Here is a 17,470-nt window from a genome sequence, read left to right on the forward strand (position 1 = left end):
TGCCAAGAAAGATGGTACTTTCCTACACCTACCGCCATGGTTTTTGTGGCGGTAAGGAGGCCACGAAAACCAGGGCAGTAGGCGGGGTCATAATCCCGCAGGCAAGTGAAGGCCGCCGGGCTGGAGAGTGAAGGCTCCAGCACGGCGGTCGGTACCGCCATGGTGGTCGGTGTGGTACATTGGCGGTTTGGCTTTAGCCAACCGTCAATGTCATAATATGGAGAAAAGTACTGCAAGCCTATTGGCAGTACTTTCCTCCATATATACGCCGACCGCCAGGGTCATTATGACCCCCAAAGTCTTTTACCCATGTGTTTTGGTTTGGAGTGGATGTATGTGGTGTAGAGTGGAATTATGTAGACTGGATTGGAATTGTTAGTTGTGGAATTGTGTGAGGTGGAATTGTGTGATATGCAGTGTATTTTTGTAGTAGAATAGACGGAAAGGAAGATAGACAGGGATAGGTCATTTGTACATGAAGTGGTGAATGAACTCCATACAAAGGAGCAGAAAGAGTGTGTGATAAAGAGCGAAAGAAGCAGAAAGTAGGCCACAGGCTCATAAAGAGGGAGTGCCTGTGAACAGAGAACAAACCCAGAGAAGAGAAGGGGACCGTGGGTTTGAGAGAAGGAAACCTTGAAAAGGCAGGGGAAAGAAACTGTGCTCGAAGACCTGAAGTCAACCACATAAGAGAGGTGGGAAAAGTGTGCTGGATAGCGAGAGAGAGGAGGGATAGGGAGTATGAGAGCGAGAGAGGGACAAGTGGGAGGAGCACTCAGAGGTGGGGAGGCAATAGGTGGACCAGTGCACAGTGCGAGGAGGTATAGGAAGGTATCATCTGTAAGAAGGCAGTATAGAGAGGAGAAAGCGAGTGTGAGGGAGGGATGAGCGAGGCAGTGGGATTTCAAGATGAGAAGGCGTAGTGGCAGTGTGAGGGAGAGACAAGAGGGGCAGTGGCTGTGTGGTGGAGAGATGACAGGATTGGTGGAAGCACAAGGGAGAGACAGGTTGTATTGGAATAGTGTGGTGTGGAATTGTGTGGTGTAGTGTGGAGTTGTGGAGTTGAAATATGTGGCAATGTGTGCTGGGGATTGATGTGGATAGTAATAAATGGTATTAAGGGCAGTGGAATTATATAGAGTGAGACTGTGTTATAGAGTTAATTATGTGTAGTAGCATGATGTGGAGTTGAATTCTGTGGTGTGCTGTTAAATTTTGTGGCATGATTTGGAAATCTGGGGTGTGGATTGGAGGTGTGTGGTGTGTTGTGGAATTGTATTCTGTAGTTGAAATATGTTGTTGGTATAATATTATGTGGTGTGCACTGGAAATGTGTGGAACTGGTCTGTGTGGCCTGGACCTGTGTGGTACTGAGTGAAATTATGCTTATGGTGTGGAGTGCATTGATGTGGATTGCTGGTATGTGGAATAGAGTACATTTATGCGAGGTGTATTTATGTTGTATTGAGTAGAGTGCAATTATGTGGCACTGAGTGCTAGTATGTAGAGTGTAATTATGTTATGTGGTGCAGAATTTTGTGGCATTGCATTGTGTTGTGTTCTGTGGAATTATGTGGGATGATTTAGAGTGGTATTATATGGCCTGGTGTAGAGTAGTATTATATGGTGTGGAATTATGTTGCATGGTGCAAAGTTGAATGTATTTAAAATAACAGAGCTGAGCAAGCCAACAAATGAATAGGGAGTGCTGAGCCAGAGCCAAACTAAATATTGGCTCTGGCTCTAAAAGCCAGTGGTTCAGCCGAGCCATGAAAATATTTGGCATGTACATCATGATATAAAGATCATGTTAGAATATGATAAGCTATTGTCACAATTAAAAAAAAAAGTATTTTTGCTTCTACCATTCAAAGTATTACACCTTAGCACATCAAATTTTATCACTGCATTGAGAAGTATTTATTAAAATTGAGAGTTTCAAGCATTCACTGAGATCCATTCCCATCCCTGTCCTGATGACAATGCTATTAGGGAAATAGGAGACACGGCAGGGATAATGTGTACCTGATATGTGGCCTAGATTCTTATTGTAAATGCTGGTACACTGTATGCTATTAGGTCAAACACAAGCAAAGTATATGTACAGCTGACATCTTACAGTCACATATTTGAAGGCACTTCCTTCTGTGTCAGTGAATAAGAAACAAGGCTTTGTTAAATAAAGGATCATGTAATTTCCTCAAGAAGGGAAGCTGGGATTAATCCCAGATTTCCTACTTTGTTTGCATTTAATCCACTAGATGGCTAACATCAAATTTGTTATCCCTGGATGAAAATTAGACTGTGACAGGTAGACCCTCATAGCTACCAAGAGTTTGCTTTACGTATGTGTGACATTTCAATATACTCAGTGTGCTTACGTGTAACATTTCAGTACTTTATGTGTAACACTTTGAGTGACATACTAGCAGAAGTAGATAACATTGATATAAAGTACTGCATGTCACCTAACACGATTACTTTGAACCAGCTGAGGAACAACATTTCACTCACAGAACAGAAAAAGGTCCACAACCACTTGCATAAGCCACTGACACTTCAAACTGTGCCCCTTAGATGAACTAGAAGTCAAAAAGAGAATAAAGCAACATATTGTAATCGTCAATATAATAGAACCTCTCCGCACACATAAGCCTTGCACACTGGTAATGGTGGACAAGATTACCTTAGCCTCACAGCTATCATCTTCCAGTCCCTACCAAAGCACAATCAACATAGGAACAGTAGCAAGTAAAAAGGCATATACCAAAAGAGTATTGGCTTGCAACTCCAGAGTTAAGTGCTACATAAAAGGGTACAATGCATAAGACAAGGATAAAAGCACAGGGAAAGTGCTGCTCTAAAGATAAATCTCAACTTCTTTAACATTTAAATCTTCGAGAAAACGCTAAATGGCACCACACTACAAAAATACTACCAACACTACAAAAATAAAGGAAACAATCATGGCTATGATTGCATTTAACACAAATCATAATAGGGGTTCCCACGAACAATGGCCAGATTATACCTCCATAGGTTAGAAAAAAGAAAATATTTTGAAAGCCTGATGATCATTATGCAAAGAAGCAGCTCAGTGATCTTTCACAAGTCTGCTGTACAAAACCTCTACACATTGTTTATGGACTTTATTTCAAAACAATTAAATAGTCAACTGGAGCTCTGAATGGGCAGGGGTCTGATGTGAGATGAGTGCCGAGCTGCCACTTCCAGTCCTAGCAGAGGGTGATTATGGGAGCTAATCAGATGCAACCATGTCATTGAAGAAGCCCGAGCCTTCTTGTATCTATAACAACCTCACCATTGTTCGAATTCCAGGCTGACAGTCACTGTCTGCACTTAAAGTATTATTGCAGACAGACAGCTCTTGTTGGAGCAGCACCTCAAGTAAAAGCAGACACTGAGGATTTCGAGTTGTGTGACTTTGCCTTTCAGTGCAGTGAATTTTGGAGTGTCCAGTTCACCAGTAGAAAAGGACCTGAATGTTCCCCCTCTTTGAAATAATGACATGGACAGTCATATCACTTCAGTTGTTTTTAGTAAAAATAGAAGTGAAGAGTCCAACACAATTGTTTTAATTTATTTAATCATGTGACCAAGTGGTGCAGTGGAGTAATTACCAAAATAACTCAATTGTTTTGTCAGTTATGCAGTGGGGAATATGTTTTTTGTTGAAAATCGATGACCGTCAACCTTTCCAAATGCTACTTTCAGCCTTATGCTCCTATGAGTATTGGAGAGCCAGAATGCCATTCATCAGTAGAAAATGTATCCAAAAGACCAACTTTGTGTCCAAATCGAACCCAGAGAGAAGCAAGATGATGATGTTTTATTTGTGTACAATGTTAGCAGTATGACAATATTTGGAGTAGTCCTCTGATTTTGGCAACATTAAGGTGGCCAGGAATAGTAAGATGACATCGGGCTGCTTCTCAAGATGCTTCGGGAACACATACAAAAAAGCAGCTGTCGTGCATAATATAACAAGGAGCAATTGGGAGGGGGTTTGGGGACCTCCAAACAAAACTGGGAAATCCTTTAAGTTTGAAGTCAGAGAAAGAATATAAAGACGTGCTTGAAAACAGCATGAAGACACAGAGAAAGTAGTTGCCTGGCTTGCACTTGGAACAGCTTAGCAAGCCGGCACTGTTTTCAAATTCACAAAGGGATCACAGAGCACACAGTTACTCTGTGTACTCGCTTGTCTGATTCCACCCTCCGAACCTACACTGCGTGAGTCTGGCCAGGGAGCAGGATGGCAGATGCACGGTGGGTGTGTTGCAGTCATCCATAATGTAAAAAAAAAAAAAAGGTTCCTGAGCAGTGCGGCGGCAAAGCATAAAACAAAAGAAAGGCTTGTGAAGCATGGCATCTGTGAAGTGGGTGCCGCCCTAATCAAGACCAAAATACACAAACATCTGAAGGAAATGCATGGATAAAATAAAGCTCGTCGGCTATGAGCCGGGTGCTACGCTGAGCAGGAAATGCTCGTCCGGAATGTAAATGAGCAAGGAAAAAAGAAAATAGTCCCTTCAAGAAACAGATAAAGATTTGAAGTGCACAGATATAGAAGTTGGACCCTGCTCCCTGGGTGTAAATGAAACTCAAAAAGGAGGGACATAGAGGAAGGATTGCCCATTAGCAAGCAAGTGTTTTTAAAGGACATTGACATACACAAATGACAAGTAATGGGTGGAGTTGAACCCCACAAAGCATACACAACAGGTCACTAAGCAACAGCACAAGTGCTCTCTAGGCTCGACCTACAAAATGCCAGGGTCAAGTGCTCTGTCCCAAAAGGAAGTGCAGAGAGCTGAAATGCTCTGCCCCTGAGAGAAGGGCGCTTTCAGCCAGTGTTGCTGCCCCAGACAGCTGCAGAGAGACTATCAGCCAGGCCAAGGAGGGCAGACTCAGCTATCATGGATTGTGGCTCTCCCTCAAGGGGGGTGGGAGTCTGGTTACTGCAGAAAAAGGAGCAGCTCCATGGACAGGAAGAACAGGGGAATGGCACTTCAGCCCCTGTGGACATCGGATGCCAATTGAATAGAGCAAGGTCTCCACCTGCAACGTTGCGTGGAAAGGTGGAGGGACAAGTCAGTCTTGACCAGTGAAGGGGGGCCAGTCACACCAGTTAATATAGGTAGCAGTAGCAAAGGTGCATCAGCCACCAAGGAGACAAGGCAAGTAAGCCAACCTCGGGGAGCACCTCCCTTGGAGCATGGGGCTTAATGGCTTGGTGTCAAAGGGGTCCAGGGCACCCCATTGACCCACCTGCCCCATATGCCTCAGTTGGAGGATATGAGGGCGTCCAGAGATGGGAGGTCAGGAGAGATACAAGGGGAGCAAAGAAGGAAGCTTCAACTGATGCAGACCCCAGCGCATCCCCCATTGAGAAGGCAATGTGAAGTGGGAGAATGAAGGCTTCTGGGATGACTCTATGTTGGTGGGCCCAGGAAGGAACATGATGGCTTCAGGGGGAGGGAAGCCTAATTAGACCGAGCTGCAGTCTGGACAGTACCAGTGTGTGGACATCAGCACTTAAGTCACACCTATGCAGTGGTCACCGTCCAGGATACCAATGCTAATGGGCAGGCAGACTGGTGTGCCTGCACCCGACCCAAGACCAGAGGCAGGCCAGCAAAAGATGGCCAACCAGAAGTTGCATTAAGACACAGCAGGATGAGAGGAGAGCTTGGAAGAAAGAGAAGGTGGTGGTACGATCCATGGGGACATTTTTTACTAGAGTGATGTTGGAAAATTGGGTTATTGGTTCAGGGGGTTGAAAGCATTTTCAAACAACAACCACAATCCCTGTCAGGGGAACCACAAAATTCACTAAATTAACCTGTACTTCATCCTCTGGTAGCATGTCACATTTGAAGTCAGGCTTAACTTAAAAGCAAAAATTAATGTATTAATGCAACACACAAACAGTAAGAACGTGGAAATACAACATACCAAAAAAATATATATATATTTAGAAAAATAGATTACAATTTTAGAAATAAAATTAAACCACAACAACAGAAATCCAGCCAAATGCAACTGGGAATATGTAAATTCCGAGTTTTAGGCAAGCATAGCCAGAAATGTTTTAAGCATGGGCAAAGTGGGCTCTGACCCAGGGCCCCACCTTTGAAAGGGGCTGGTTGTTATTTGGTATGGGCAGAGTCCCTTGTGAATTTATCTGAATAGTCAAGCTGTAATGACTGCCTATACTTCTTTTGGTCAGAGGATGTTTGCAAGTATACCAACTGTTTTAGCTGAAAATGGATGGTAAATACAAAGTTGTTGGGACCAGGGGCTCCAAAATAGGTTTGGACTAGTTTAGCTTGCACCTAGAGAAACTAAGCAAACCTGTACATTTTTCACAATTAGACACCTAGGGGAATCACAGGTGAGGTGACTTGTGTGGCTCTCACCAACGTTTCTTACTCAGAAGTGCTTGTGAACCTCAAACTTTGACTAAATAAACATATTTTCTTCAAATTTCGGTGATGGAAAATTCTGGAATCTGTAGGGAGCCATAAACATCCTACTACCCATCAGTCCCCAAGACTCCAGATAAAAATGGTATCTCACTTGTGTGGGTAGGCCTAGGGCCAATGACAGGAAAGGGCCCAAAAACACAACATGGACACATCACATTTTTCCACTGACAAATGGCCCTCTTTTTTGCATTGACAGTGATGGTGAATTTTGGGCCCTAGCCCAGCCAACATTTTTTAAATCTAGACACCTAGAGGAATCTAGGGTAGGGTGACTTGTGTGGCAGTCACCATCTTTATCTACACAGAATCCCTTCTAAACCTCTGACTTTGGCTAAAAAAACACATTTTCCTCACATTTCGGTGATGTAAAGTTCTGGAATTTGCATGGGGTACAGACTTCCTACCACCCAGCATTCTCCAAAGAATTCTGAGAAAAAAGTATCTTACTTGTGTGGTTAGACCTAGTGTCCGTGACAGGAAAGGGCCCAAAATGCAACTTGGACACATCACATTTTTCCACTGAAAACTGACTATTTTTTTTGCAATGTCCGTAGCTGTGGGTTTTGGGCCCTAGATTACCCCAACCTGGGAAACCTAGAAAACCTGTACATTTTTTTAAAATACCACATATTTCTCATTTAGACCTCTCAACACTCTCTATTCACTTATCTTCTCTTCCACTCTCTGTGCTTACTTCTATATCTCAAACACGAAACGTTCTCTTTACCTTTGACCTACCTCACCCCTCTCTCTGCATGCCACTGCTCCATTTCCATCTCACTGCCCTTGCATCTCTATTCCATCTACTTCATCCAATACTGTATCTTACCACTCTCTGCCTTACCTTGCTCTCTCTCATTTCACTCTCTGACTCACATCTCTCTCACTATCTCATCCCTATCCACTTCTTACTCTTTCTCACTTTCTTCACCATTCATTTACTATCTTATTTCTACACATCTATTTCTACTGCTATTCTTACTACCTCACCCCTTTCTCGCTACCTTTCTATCTCTACATCTAAATCTTTTTATGTAACTTACCTCCTGTTTCTTTCTCTCTCTTTCTGTGCCTCTTTCTCTACTTAAATCACCCTTTGTCTGTCTCTTAATACATATCTCCACCTTCCCACTCTTTCTCCATCACAGCCTGCTCCTCAACTTCATCCCTCCTTCTCTTCCTAACCTCCATCTTTCAAAATTACATTTTCTCTCTCTACAACTCATCTTGTTAGAGCATTACCCTGTCTCTCTGCCTTTCCCAATGCCTCCTTCTTCTCTTTACCTGATTTTCCCTTTTCTATGCATCAGTTCTCATTTGCCCTTCCCTCTACTTCACACTCTTTCTGTACCTTATATCTCCACATAAATCTTTAACTTTCTTGCCTCTCTACATCTACTTGTCTTTCCCTCTTCCCCTTTCTAGATATTTGTGTTCAACCATATCTACCTCCCTACCTCATCCGCAGTGTAAGCAACCCCTCTCCTTCTCTCTACATTTAATGCACCATTTCTCATTTGCCATTCCCTCTACTTCACTACACTTTTATACCGTGTATCTCCATATAAATATTTTACTCCCTTGCCTCTCTACATCTACTTGTCTTTTCCTTTTCCTCTTTCTAGATATTTTTGTTCAACCATATTTACCTCCCTACCTCATCCCCAGTGTACCTCACCCCTCGCCTTTCTCTACATTTCATTCACCATATCTCTAACTCTCTAACTCTCTATCTCACTCTAAAACGAATCTATCTCTCTACTGCTCTTTACATACATATGTCTTACTCTGTCAATGGCAGTGTATTTTTCTGTCTCTTATGGTTTATCTCTTCACTGTATGTCTTTCGCTATTTCACCTATCTTGCTAGCTCGTCTCTCATACTAATTTCTTTCTCTCTCTAATTTACATCTCTACCGCAGCATTCTCCTTACCTATGTAATTCTCTGTCTGGCCAGAAGAGTATATGCATTAAAATACCCAAGGAATTAAAAGGTAGGGTAAGAAAATTAATGTCAAAAATCAGATTCCACCCAATGAACTGGTGAAAATACTTAAAGCAGTACTTTGATTTTCCTTGTTACATGGAGACTGACAGATGTGAAAGTAAATTAGTATTGATTATTTGATATCTGGCAATTAAAGCTACACCTAAAGCATTATGGGCTTATTTATTATTTCAATAGCATCCACTAGTCCACACAGTGCCCACTGATCACCCTCACATCAGCTTTCTGATGAATGAAGAGGCTGGTTATACACTTAATATCATGTAGCATATTGGTGCAAGAAAAACAAGCAGTAGGAATTCCAGTATGCCTCAACTGTGTGATCCAATGACTATTACAATGCTTTCTGCCTATACTATCAAGCATCAGCAAAATAAAAAATAAAGAATATGAGATGGCTCAAAGTCTATGAGTATGTATGCATCATGAAGATACTGGCATCTGTCAGTAGCTGCACATGTGGGATAGAATATGCACAGTTATTTGAACTCATGCATGCACACTCTTAGTGACTGATATGGGTACCATTATTATATATATATATATGTATATATATATATATATATATATTTTTTTTGTTTTTTTTTACTGAATGCCCTACTTGGAGTGGTAAATAAAAAATACATTTTAAATTGTCCAAACTTATGTTTCTGAAATGGAATGTAGCAACCTATGTGCAAATGGGAGTCCCCAGGCCCTCAAAAAATGAACTAACAGAGAGTAGGCAGGAACATTAGATATGTTTTGTAATAAAAAGCCACAGTGTGATGAGAAGGGAGGGAAAAGGAGTGCTATCAACATGTACAGCAACACACCAGGGAGAGCAAATGGGGGAGGAAAAGGGGGGAGGAGGAGGAGGGACAGAGAACAAGTGGGGCAGTAGAGGGAATCAGGAAGTGTGCGGTCAGGAATTCGGGGGAAGCACATGATGGTCAGAAATGGAACACATGCACACTTGAGGAGTGCTTAAAAAAATAAAAGCAGTTCCCTAAATGAAGGAAGGAGGGAGAGAGAACAAGGGGGGCTGTAGAGAGAGAATCAGGAAGCGTGCAGTCAGGAACTCGGAGGAAGCACATGATGGGCAGAGATGGGAAACACATGCACTCTTGTGGAGTGTTTAAAGAATAAAAGCAGTTCCCTAGATACAGCAGTGGAAGGATACAAGTCAGCCAGTTAAAAAGGATAGTAAAGGAGATTTGCTCCAAAGGAGGGACAAACACAAAAAGAGGAAGGCATGCTATGGAGCAAGAAGCAAGCCATTAGAGAGGCAATAAAGCCAACAAATGGTAAGCAGTGGCCGTGATCTAAGTCCACAGTAAGATTTGCCTAAAGACAGCTAATACCTGTCTGGTAGGTGAGACATAAAAAGATCTCACCTAAAAAGGGTTAAAATGATCTAATAAGCATGGAACTGAAATAGCTTTCCTGTCTATCTAATAATTAATAACAAGGGTTAACTCTGTGGAGTAACCTCTGTGGATGTTGTCTACTGAAGGTAGCTGGAGCTGTCTCTAGCAAGACCACAAAGAATACACAAAGAAATTGTTGAATCAATGCCGGTTGAAGCTTTCTTTTGGTTCTTGGAAGGCAGATGCCAGGCAGCTTCAGCTTACCATGGTTCTTGCTTGTCCCTGTTTCAGAAAGTTTAACATATAATTAAATATTGTCTTCCATCACCAGGAATCTAAAGTTGCTCCCAAGAGAGTACTCAAAACCCATCTTTCTCGAGGCCTCTAAAAATCTTCAGATGGTTACAGTTGCATTTCATTCCATGTAAGCGACAGCCCTGTCAAGTCAGACGCATCAGGGGTTAGACTAACGCATTTACTGCTGATGACTGCATCACTGCACTAAAATGCATTAGTCACACATTTATAGTGCCCTGACCACCCCGTCTGGGCAAGGCATGTTCAACGAGGAGCTTTAGTTAATCACCTAGCGGGGTGCTAATGAGTACCCTCTGTGCTGTCTGCCAGTCTGCTGATGAAATACACTTTGGCCTTCACTTACAATCTGACCGCCCAATGCACTAACTGTATAGATATTGGCGCTGAGCAGCTGCCCTCGGATTTAAACAAGAGGTGCCTGGCCTCTCCCTCAAGCATACCACGTGGCCTATCCAAGCTGTGTGCGATTACCAAACATATCTGCAACAATGTAGCATGTTGATTAAGTTGGCCTCTGACATTGAGCCTGCAAGCGGCAACTTCCTTTTTCATTGGTTCGCCTACCTCCACTTCTGCCGTATGGTCCAGAGGGGTAGCTATGCAGGTCAGTGTGTGGCTAGTTTGTTTTTCTTTTGGTCGTTTGTAGGCCTGTTGGGTCATGTGCATCAGGTTTTACTCATGATTTCTCCAATATTACACCAAAGCGGTGCAGCAACCCTTGCCAGTAGCAAGCTCAAACGACGAGGCTGATTTGCTGCAAATCAACTATGCAATGTGTGAAGCAGATGAAGGCAGCTTTCTTTTTCCTTGCCTCGTCTGCTGTCAATAATGTCCCCAAAGGCTATATGTTTGACAGGTCACAGTGTGGGCTGATTTGTTTTGTCTGTTTGTGGGTGCTGATCTGGTGCATTGTGTTTTACTCACTGCTAATTTCTATGCTATGCAAACCTTGCAGCTACAAGCTTAAATGCAGAGACGACATTACCCATACCTAATTTGCAAAACATCTATAGAAGATACAATATAGAAGGTGGCACCTTTCTTTTTCATTGCCGGCCCGCCGCCTGTACAGTTGAGTCCTGAGGGGTATCTGTGCACATCAGTGTGTCGACTGATTTATTTTGGCTGTTTGCAGGCCTCTTTGGTCTGGTGCTCCAGGCTTTAGTGGTGATTTCTGGATAATACAACAAACCTTGGCTAAATTATCCAATGCAGTTGCCCATACCTTACTAAACACTCTACAGTGTGTGAAGTGGCAGGCGGCAAGTAAGCGCTTCCTTTTTCCTTTCCTCTCCCATCTCCAGTACCTTCTCTGACGGGCAGGTGTGACATGTCAGAGAATGGGCTGATTTTGGGCTGTTTGTTCTCCTGTTGAACCTGGTATCCTTTGTTTTAATGTTGATTTCCATTGTATTACTACAAACCATGTGCTGCAGCAACCATGAATTCATGCAGTCCCCCATAGCTGGAAATCTCCTATATACTGTGTCTTGATAAGTTCAAAATTTCCCCTGTTTGCAAATGTGGGCCACTCTTTTAGCTGTCTGATTTGTAACTGTGCCACTTTCATTTTTCTATCCCAGTCCAGGCCTTGCAGGGAACTATTTCCTCTCTGGTCTGGCTGGCAGACATAGTGAGCTTTCTGGCAGCTCAGGGCTGGACAATCTTCAGCTCTTTTGCTTGCATAAATCAGCACTACATGCTGCTGTAGCCTGGTCACCCATCTGTCCAGCCCAGCCGAAGAACTTGTAAGACACTCAGGGCAAGTGCTCATCCTGGCAGACACACTCCCTTGACACCTCTAGTGGCACAGTCTAGTCAGGTGAGTTATGTATTCTGCATTGAAGTTCACTCAACTCTGCAGCATATGCATTAGGCTACTAGATTGCTCTTCCAATTTTAGATATATGGTACTGAAAATTAGAGACAAGTTATTCTCAATGTCATTATATTTTGAGACACACTGGTTTATACAATTTACTGCTTGCCTATTAAATAGTGTTGGTCCATGATTGATGCCTTGTCAGTCTAAGGATGTGGCTCAACATGCCCCCTGCAAACTTCCTCATTGTGTGTATGAATTGCTATGAAAGATGGTGCCACAGCTCACACAGTTCAGTCATCTTAAAAAGAGGCTGTAGGTTAGTGACCTTTTATTTCGGGAGTTTTGCATTTGCGTCTAGATATTGTTAGAACTTCTTATTGCTCAAAGGTTGTAATTTCTGATATTTCGCCCTTTCAAAGCACTTCCCTGCTTGGTTTTTCTCTCAAAAAATTGTCACTCTAAGTGTCACACATATCGCAGTTCAGTGTTACTCATAAGTACACTGAAACCATGTAAATGTCACACATTAGTAGTATTCTGAAAACTTGGCAGCTATGCTGCGAGGGCATCATATTTCCAACCTATAGGCACTTGCACTTCAAAAAATAATTCCCCTGGGTTGTCAGCCACGTTGTGCTTTTCAGTGCAGTTGAAAGGCAGGCGCACTTCTTTCTACTTACGGTTTAGGGCAGCAGCTGGCGTGACGCTAGGTTTGGCACATGCTTCAGGCCCCCTGTTAGCGAAAACGGGAATGTGTGTTTGTTTGAAGGGATTAAGCCAAGCCAATCAGGTTGCAAGTGGGCGTGAACAACGAGGTTGTCTGTCAGTGAAGCAGGAAAACTAAACCAAGAAAGAACCTTTGGAGCGGTGATGTGCCTGGCTTCTGCTAAGGCTGAAGGGTCTGTTTTTTACAGCTAGTTAAAGGAAACAGCTGTCCCTAGTAAAGTTGCGAAAGAAGGACGGGAATTGCTCCATTCACGGTATTATTTTTTCGTACACGCGGGGGCCTGTGAGTATGAAGATGGTGGGTGTAAAAACGACTGTGCGACGTGGGATAGTGCATGCACGATACTTGCCATGTTTTTTTTTTTTTTTTTTTTTTGTGGTTGCATTGATTTTGCCATTTTCTTCTTGATGCATACCCCGGTAACTCGCCGCTTAAAGTTATGTAGTTAACGTTAACTTGTTTATATATATTGCTTCACAGCGCACGTCTGCAGTTGGAACCATAAATAATACGTGTTACAATTACCCAAGTAAATACTTTGTGTTATGCTACTTGAAGATTTGCTTTTCAGATTAAAATTGCAATAGTTGAAATAACAGAAAAAGAAAAAGAAAAAAACGTGTCGATTAGTCACACCTGATAAAACTGAGGTTGCAACTGTTACCTTCTAAGGCATCTTGACCCTGAGAGATTGCACAGTGGAAGCAAGGGAAGACGATTTCGTTAGTTCATATTGATTAGCCAGCTTTTAAACTGATTAGTGGAAGTGCGGAGAGAATTGCTTAAAAGCAGATGCGGAGAGACTTAAACAAAGCTCGTTTGGCTATTTATCAGTAGTTCAGGCAGTCTTACCTCAAGTGGCTTAAATGACCTCAGCTCAAAAAGGAGTAGTTCTTAGGTGGTGTTTCTGCCCCGTTTGCTTCCTTGACCCTTTCTTCCACCTCTCTCCCGTTCCCTTCCACCACACCTCTTGCTGCCTCCTATAAGAATGACAATATCTGGAGGGACATTCATTTGTGTTGATTCGTTATTTCCAACCGAAGCAATGCTCAACAATGATCATCTACACAACTGTTTCTGATAAGCCTTGATTTTACCCCATCCCTCAGTTTGTGAAGCTGCTCCTGTACCTTAGGAAGCACCCCCTTAAGAAAAGCAGCATCCATGGCCTAATAAGCAAGTTCAGAAGAGTTATATTGCGTGAACGTCAATCAATTGTGTGTTTCATTGGGTCTAATTAATCAAACGAGGATTCCCTTTTATTTCTTTTGCAATTGTTTATCTCCACCCGCTCTGTTTTTGTCATGCAGATTTCAAGTACCACATTATCACAAGTGTTTGTAGTTGTCTTTATAGCACTCTTGTCCCTGGGAATCTGCAGCATAAATTTGAATTTTTTATCTGTCAGTCCCTAACAGATGTGCTAATTACAACCATCAGTAACTGGTTAATATTGGCCTAATAGGGAATGGGGAATTTACTGATGGTCTGTAGTTCTTCCTTATACTTTCGGGGATTATCTCTGATCTTGGGAAATTGGTTGTATTTCTGAAGACTGGACAGTGACCCCGAAAATGGTTAGCACAAAATCATGAATATCATGTGGCAACGTACTCATTATCCTCATCCTCACTTGAGGAATTTATTTTCCTTCAAAACCCTAGTATCTCTTCATGTGCTTCAGCCGTTCTTACTCTTATCCGTCTAAAACTATCATTCTGAGCATTGAGACTTCAGCGTTTTGTTTTTCTGCACATTGATTTACGCATGGTTTGTTTTAGCACTGGGTTATTTTTTTATGTTTTAGTCTTGTCGCAATAGCACACGTGGTGACCGTGTATTTTTTCTGGTAAAAATAGTTTTAGGTATTTATCCAAGCATGAATTTGTTGATGCAACTGGTGATGTGTCTTGGTGAGGGTTATCGAGCATAGTTTGCACGTTGCACATGGCTGATTGGTTTTTTACGTTTTTGTTTTTAGAGATAATTTAAGGTTGCTGATGGATCCCCATTATGTTTTCAGCTACCCCTGACGAAGGGTGTTTTGCCCGAAATGCACTGGGTAAATGTGCAATAAGTTACCTAGGATGATATGTGGATTCTTACGTGCTGTAGACAAAGGCCTTGATGGGCACTGGTTCAGTATCCAAGTTTGGAATTACATTGCTGCTGTAAAAATTAAAGAATTGAAGCAAATGGAATAAACATGGAGTAGTACGGATGAAATCTGAAACCTTATTGTCACTTATGATTAGTATACATATTGCTGTGGAGCTTTGGGTGGTTGTGTGACAATGCACCATCTTTTTTTGTACTTTTACACGTGCTACTGGGACAGAGCACGTGGCAGCCTGCAGGCTGAAATTTTGCCACTGAACATTTTTGAATATTGGTTGATTATGAGAAATGAGGTGTGCATTCTATCATCCATTGATGTTTAAAACTATCATTAGTAATATTAAAGCCATACACCCATTTGCTCTGAGCACTAATATTATTGTGGAGAATTACAGACTGAGGGCCTGATTACAAGGCTGGTGGCCTCAAGAACTCCGGCCGGACCGCCGCAGCTTTGATGGTCTGACTGCCACATTACGAGGTTGGCGGGCAGACCGGCCAACCTACCGCTGTCCCCTCTAGGATCAGTGATCCCGATGGGCTGATGGCAGTCCTGGTTGTAATCAGCCAAGGCTGCACTGAACTCAGCAACGCCCTGCTGATTGCAACCTTGTTCTCTGCCAGCCTTTTCATGGCGGTCTGACCGCCATGAAAAGGCTGGCTGAGAACAATTGCAGAGGTCCCCCTGCCCAGCACCCTTGAAATGCACACTGTCATTTCAAGGGTGCTTGTGCACCCTGCTTGTGGCAGCATTGCTGCCAGCTCAATTATGAACCAGGAACAATGCTGCTGCACCTTTCCCACTGGGCTGGTGGTCAGGAACCTTGGTCCCTGTCTGTCAGCCCAGTGGGAAAGTTGTAATAGGGCCAATGGGGAGACTGCCACCTCTACAGTAGTCTCCTCACCATGGGTCTGGCAGTCGGGTTTTCAGACTGCCAAACTCGTAATCAGGCCCTGAGTCTTAACAGAAGGCAGTCCATGTGATGTCATAGTGACAGCTTCTCATAGTGTCCTCAGACTCATTTTGCCACTACCCTGGCAATTCTACCATGTGTCAGTGGTGTAACGAAATGTGAGGGCCCCCCCTTCAAAGAACATATGGTACTCCTTTCCCCAACCCAGTCAGGAGCACTCATGCCTGGGGTACACCACCCGTGCATAGTGTACTGAGCTGAATGGTGCCCTGGAGCTTGGGGACCCCACCGCACTGCGGGGCCTATTGTTATGCCAGTGCCATGTGTGTTCCCTTTGTCTGCTTGTGCTCCATCCTCCTACTTTCCATCTGTCTGCACTCATTCCACCTGATATGTCTTTCCTGTACCTTGCCACATGTCTTTGTGCCTCCGTATGCACCTACTAGGGCACTATTTCCGAAAACCCTGAGAGGTAAGTATAGGTTATCTTGGAGATCTTCACCATCTTCTCCATTGATCTCCTTGGTAATCTGGGTAAAAACATAAGAGGAAGGCATTTGAGGATAGAGAATAGGCTCTAATTCTGTCCTTCATCTGGCTAATCTTGTATGTTTCTAAAAATCAAATAAGGGTGATGTCCATATAACCCCTCAATTCCTAAGCAAAATAACATCAACCACAAAAATGGAATCTTTTATGTTAGCTCTTTCTTGGTATCCTGAAGGCTGCTGTCCTGGGGTTCTTGATGTTGCTTGGCGACGTAAAACAGATTATGAGTGCCTGAAATGAGCCAGCTGCAATTTGTTTTTTTGGACTTTTCTTATTTGCTTGATTTTTGATAGTTTTCTTGTATTTCTAGAGGGAAGTGTGTCTTCCTTAATGCCTACATTCCTCCATGTGCTTATCCCAATCCCAAAATCTGAAGACCCAGACTTGATCAGCTGTCTATCCTTGACCCAAATACGTTATAAGTGTCCTGCCCAAACTTTCTGCTCACTTTCATTAGATACACTAAAACCATGTCACTTGTGCCCTGGGGCCCTACTTTCCTACCTATTCCTTTATTCTTATCTTCTTCATCTCCTTCCCAGGTGTGTCCACTTTGTTTTCACCTTTTTAATGACCCTACATCTGCTAATATTAGTGATCTCTGAACTGTGACACTGCTGTTCATTGGCACAGTGCATGTGTGCTGGTATTTAAATGTTATTGGTAAAAATGCTTTCAACCATTTGGTCTATTTAACTTTCCTGTATGACTATAGTAAATAACACATAATTTGCATGAATGGTATTGGTGTTACAGGGCATATGCAGGCTGCAGTGTGTATTTAAATCCCTCGCAGATGGCACAAAGATGAGGCTGGCAGAAGGACCACTATGCTCTTGCTGGGCTGCAATTTAAGTACGCTGCACTAACACATGGCAAAGAAAAGTTCCTTTGCCACATATGAAAACCTATTCGGCAATATCAATAAGTCATCCAAAAGCTATACCTTGCACATCTTCTAGGCAATGTACTTAGTATGTTGAAAAAGGGCACTTATCAACTATTTCTACTGTGTAGCTTAATTAATTTTCCAAAATAGAGTGGTCTATGTGTCATTAAAACCTATATTTTTGCTTGGGAAAATGCTGGAAAAGTCATTCACAGATATTTCCCCCTCACTTTTAAACATCTTTAATTCCCAACTCTACG

General features: G+C 42.7%; 1 protein-coding gene across 4 annotated transcripts in view; it reads left to right on the forward strand.

Annotated features, from left to right (window-relative positions):
* Positions 1-12,744: 12,744 nt before the first annotated feature.
* LOC138246238 (sulfotransferase 2B1-like) overlaps positions 12,745-17,470 on the forward strand; it is a 361,323-nt gene continuing 356,597 nt past the window's right edge. For 2 of the 4 annotated variants that reach the window (XM_069200640.1, XM_069200639.1), the window contains exon 1: positions 12,745-12,993. The gene's annotated coding sequence lies outside the window, so the exon portion shown is untranslated. Of the gene's footprint in view, positions 13,023-17,470 lie in introns of all 4 variants that reach the window. The other 2 variants (XM_069200642.1, XM_069200643.1) reach the window with 2 other exon arrangements.

Source organism: Pleurodeles waltl, chromosome 7 (assembly GCF_031143425.1).
Source record: "Pleurodeles waltl isolate 20211129_DDA chromosome 7, aPleWal1.hap1.20221129, whole genome shotgun sequence".
Classification (NCBI taxonomy): domain Eukaryota; kingdom Metazoa; phylum Chordata; class Amphibia; order Caudata; family Salamandridae; genus Pleurodeles; species Pleurodeles waltl.